Source organism: Bidens hawaiensis, unplaced genomic scaffold (genome assembly GCF_021521415.1).
Source record: "Bidens hawaiensis isolate Kalapana, Puna unplaced genomic scaffold, B.hawaiensis_p1.1 tig00034163_1, whole genome shotgun sequence".
Classification (NCBI taxonomy): Eukaryota; Viridiplantae; Streptophyta; class Magnoliopsida; order Asterales; family Asteraceae; genus Bidens; species Bidens hawaiensis.
This window is the reverse complement of record NW_027495883.1, coordinates 77333-83285: the sequence shown is the minus strand read 5'-3', so window position 1 is coordinate 83285 and position 5953 is coordinate 77333.

Sequence of the window (5953 nt, the reverse complement as noted above, 5' to 3'; positions counted from 1 at the left end):
ATAGCAAGACAGGTTGAACTAGAATAAGATTGGATCGTATTGACATTATCCCCCACTCAATCTTATTCGGAAGTTGTAGCACAACACCAAGTAATAATCATATTAAGGCAGCTGAAAAAAAATATTAACACATAGCACTTAATAAGACAAACTAAAGAACAATCTCAATCAGATTGGAGTTACGATTCAATCATACCACAATAGCTAGGTTTTTTTTTTCTTTTCTTTTTTTATTTTTCAAAAAAAAAATCCCAACTTCACATTAGCATATCTGATAAGACAAAATAATAGAGCCCTAAGATTCAAAGAACTAGTTTGAAAATAATGAGGATCGCATCAGACAACAATATTTAAAGATCATATTTTTTTTATTCAATTGAATAGAAAGCCACAAGTAAAAAAAAAATCAAACACATCAAGACATTTCAAAGGCATCCTTAACCATATTTATTTAAAGAACACTGATTTTTTTTTTTGTTAAATAGAACACCAAAAAAGATATTTCAAGTGAAACCAATATCTCAGGAGCAAACATACATATTTAGAGTTGGTTAAACTACTCATTTGCATGAATGTTATCAAATAAAGATTTGTTGCAGCATGAAACAAAAGCTAAAACCATTTGCCACAAAGATCCATTTACCAACAGATAGTGATAATTATGAAAGAGTTAGTGAACAAACTGGAATTATATAATTATAGTAGAATGGATCTAGCAAAATGTAGAATGCCATTTAGCATTTACTAGCCAAAGGAACTAACCTCAATTCAGAGCTAGCTTATGTGCACACATACAAGACAAATTTGTATAAAAAAAACAAAATGAGAAGCAATAAGAAAGACTTTTATTTCATTTTTTTTTACTTCTCTTGATGAAAGCTACTCCATACACCATCATCATCATTATCGTACTCAGTAAATCCCATCAATAGCAAAGCTATAGCAGGGTCTGAGGAGGGTAAGATGTAGACAGCCTTACCTCCACTCCATAGGGATACAGAGTCTGCTTCCAATGAGACCCCTGGCTCGACAGTGGTTTTGCATCAAGCCTTGGACATAAGGCACATAACACTCAACCATCAAGACCCCAGCCGGTTGGTGCATGTACCATTGTCTTTCTGCTATCAACGCCACCACATGATATTTGATTAACCTTCTGCCACTTTTAACGCTATTTTCACGTAATTAGTAAATAACGTCAAAATAGTGCAATTTCACTTTTGTCCACCCAAGGGTCCACACACATATACATTATATGCGCACACCGCAAGGAGGGCATAAATTTTTAAATAAACACACATATATACATTATATTTAACACCAAAGATGTTAAATAATCAAGCAAGTAGACAGCAAACAGACATAAAATTTTAAGGAAAAGATTGAACGAAAATAAATTAATTACCTGATGTGAAATCAAAATTAAGAAGCGTTAATCAGCAATCTGCAGACCTCTTATAGCCTTGAACTTTTGAGCAACTTGAACCCTTTTCTGTAGCAGTGAAAAGCCAAGCATAGAAGTGGATTCCTAAGAACCCTTAATCGACCAGAGGTGACCCCGATCGAACAGAACACATAGTAAGCTGTGATCGGAACATGAAAGATACGGGACCAGAAAACTATATGGTCAATCTTCAATAATATGCAACAAACTTGTAGTGAAAAAAGAACCAGAAAGTAATCTCCAAATCAATTTAATTTGCAGTAACAATACACGGCAACAGATCACGGGAATCACAAAAATTAAGTAGTACACTTGTAGGCTTTAACCACAAAACTAGTGAAGTAATTCACCAATACAAGCACGCAATTTCAAAAAAGAAATAGGGCAGATCTCAAGCACCAGACAAGAAACAGATTTCAAATCGGTTGCAAATAAGTCTAGAACGGATTTTAAACAAAACGGCAGTCCTAGTGCTTTAACCCTCAATAGTAAGTCACCAAACAGTTACATAGGTGGGAAAGAACACTCCTTTTAATCAAACCATAAAATGTCATGTAAATTGGCAGTGACTAGTGATTGGGTAAGCAAATTTAGTTGACCATTTTTTTCCTCCTTTTTAAAATGATAAACATGAATTAGCAGAAGGCGAACCTTTTTGATTGAAAAAAGGAACACTTAATTTGTGAGATAGGAACGGACCTAGAATTCGCAATATTTCACTTTGACAATCGGCAAAGGAAATAAAAAACCAATAACACTAACAGAACAGCGGAACAATTAATTTGTAAATTAAATGAGCCTAAAGCTCTGATACCATGTCAGAAATTGAAGGGTACGATTGTTATTGAACAAAAGATTAAAAACCGAATTATTCTTACAAGAAGGGTTGAACACTAGAACAACCAAAAGGATTAACGACTACATTGTTGATATTTCTTCTATCTTCTTGACTCCAGCCAAAGTCTCAATTTATAACGGATGTTTTTAGAAGAAAGAGTCGTTAGAATCAATCACAGAACATTTTAACAATCTTGGTTAGGATTTCCATACAAAAACCACGATGATGCAAGAAGAAAACCGGTCTTGACTCACCAACGAGGCCCACATGCAAAACAAAAAATAAGAAAAAGCCCAATATAAGAGGTGGACAAATAAAAAATAAATTAGATACATAAATAAATTTAGCATTGATTATTAAATTGAATGAGGAAATAGAGTGTATATTTTTAACAAAAATCTCGGCCAACCACCCCCTAAGAACCGTTGGGCTAATTACTGTAAGTGAAGGGCTATACAGTCGATATCCTCGATAAATCACCGATATATCAGTGATATATTGGTTATCGGTCCCTTGGCGATATATAACTCAGAATATTAGTACCGATAATATGACCGATATTGACCGATATTGGACTAATATTTGACCGATATATCACCGATATTCCCGATATCAGTGTTTTAAGTCTTAATTATCAACTTTTAGTGTTCAATGTTATTGTTTAATTTTTAATCAATTCTTACTTGCTACGATTGTTAGTGTTTTGCAATTTGCAAAAGGTTAATTTGTGAATGGTAGGAGACTATACATAATTATTAGTGTTAAATTGCTATATATATGAATTTTACATGATATTAAAATTACCGATACCCCATCGATATTTCACTACGATAACCGATATCTCAGATATCGCTCATTGACCAATATCTGATATTTTTCTGCATTAACTGCTTAGGTGAAGGGGTATTATGGTACTATGGTAGGTTGCTTTGATGGTGGTTGATGACTTGGTGATATGGTAATATTAGCTATTAAGGAATTTAATAATAAAAAGATATATTATCAGTTTGCTACTATTAAAATAATGTCTTTTCCGCTATGTTTTTTTTTTCTTTTATGTAGTTTGTATTTCATTAAAGGTATCGGTATCTTATCTTATAAATATATATAAACGAAACTTTTAAAAGCTCTCTAGTTCTCACTACATTCTTTCAAGCAACTGGATTGATTTATTTATAAATGGTGGCTTCTCATGCATTTGACCCGAATTTACGGGTATGGGTCTTACCAAACCCAGATAGCCCTTAAACGGGTTATAACATATCATTAATTAAAAACTAATCTCACCAAATATTTGATATGAAAATCCTATAAAATAGGGATATACTAAAAAATTAATATATGATTTTTATTACAAAGAGATCTTATTTGTAATTAAAAAACAACTTTTATAGTAAAAAAAATAAACAAGTCATGGGTATCACCAAACCCAGTTAACTTTTAAACCGGGTTATAATATCTCATTTATTTGCGAAATTATTTCTTCATTAAACTCTAAGTATATTATTAACTCTCATACAATAAATAAAATTAAATTCAAAAAAATATATAAATATTACAAACAAATAATGTAAAACAACCCCTGCAATACGTATTATTTATAATTAAGAAACAATTTTATTATAAAAAAAGTCATAAGTCTCCACAAACCCAGATAACGTTTAAACCGGATTATAGTCTCTTATTTATTTGTGAAACCCTTTCATCATCAAATATAAGTATATTATTAACTTTCTTACAATAAATAAATAACTCTCATGCAATAAATACAATTAAAATTAAAAAATATAAAAATATTAGAAACAAATAACGTAAAACAACCCCTGTAATACGTATTATTTATAATTAAGAAATAATTTTATAGTAAAAAAAAAGTCATATGTCTCACCAAATAAAAAGGCTTACGATAGTATGCCTTGTTGAGTACTTTGAGATAATCTTGAGGAAATAATGATTCCTTGGATGTGTATTGATATAAAAAGGCAAGTTCTATATGTTGGTGGTCTGCTCATCTATGCTATTGAAAACTAATTTGTCACCCATCAAAAAAGCACTGGCACGGAAGTTAGACATGACAACGGTAAGGATGATGAGGTGGATGTATGGACACACAAGGTTTGACGAGATAACGAATGAAAATTTGTGAGAAAACTAAGATGGCAAGTATTTCATATAAGATAATAGATGGGAGATTGGGATCGTCTATACATATGTTGGGGAGACAAGTGACAATGGGTAAGAAGTGTGGAGACCCTTGCATTAAAAGGGAGAAGGAGTATAAGCAAACTAAAATCGACTTGTGGTGAGAAAATTAACAAAGACTTGATATCTTCTTTCACCTTTGAAACCGCAACAACTTTATTTTCAAAGATAGCCTCGTTTCTTAATTTCCAAATATACCAACACGCCATCATTATGATTCCATGCAAAACTTTTTTTCTCTTGTTGCTTATTGGGGCAGTTTTATGAATCTCTAAGATTCATGAACCATAAAAGCATTATATAAGGGGTATTGCACCACGAACTTATAAAACTCCAAACTTGGGTAGCGATTCGGCATGAAATGAGAAAATGATATGCAGTCTCTTGAATTTCACCACATAGTCCACTATTATCCGAATCAGTTTGAATGTTCTGGTGACGTAAACTAACCCGACTTGATATCCCTTTTTCCGCTTTACACACGAGCACATTAACTTTTTTTGGGACCCCTGGTATTCCATTTCATAACGAATGACGCCTTTGGACCCCTAGAAATAATCAACGCCCTTTTATTGATTCAACAATCAACAGTGATCCATTCATCCTCTCTAGCCAATAACATCACTGTTTGAAGCATATCCCCAAATTCCCTAATTTGCCCAATTCGATTGTATTTAAGGCTCTTCTTCTCCAGTTCCAAGACCAAGATTGAAACTTTATTTTAAGACAATCTATTATCATACAATTCTTTTTACACATGACAAGTTAGGAAAAATATCTTTTAAAAGCGAATACTTTTACCACCCACTTTCCCTTGCAATGGTATTCCATACACCTGTGAACTTTTTTGCATGCGGTAAAATTGGCACGATCTTACCAAGTCATGCATTGACATTATAGCCCTTCTCCATAAAGCGTGTTGCTCGATTTTGAATCTCCACCACCACTCCGTTAGGAGAGCAAAATTAGCATCCCGTAATGGAGTTAAACCGAGACCTCCCGCTTCAATAAGTGTTGTAATCGTGTCCCAACTTACCCACCAAATCTTGTTGTTCTCCGAGTTAACACCCCCCCCCCCCCAAAAAAAATCTTCTTCTCTTCACCTCAAGTTGATCGATTATCTTTTCCGGAGCTTTATATAAGGAGAAGAAATGCATGGGAAGGGTTTTTATGACCAACTTTAAAAGTGTGAGCCGCCCCAATAGATAAAGTGGAAGATTTCCACAAGGATAACCGGTGATCAAAAGTATCAATGATTGTGGACCAATTGGAGATCTGGTTCATGTTGGCACCGACCAGTGGCGAAGCTTGAAATAAGACACCGGGGACAGACTCAAAATGTATACAAAATTTCACAAACGAAGGGGGTCGTGCTCAAGTTTTCGGCCAAAAACGGCTAAATTTACGCCACGTATAAAAATTTTGTCCGAAAATGGCTAAATTTTACACTACGTATAAAAATTTTCGAC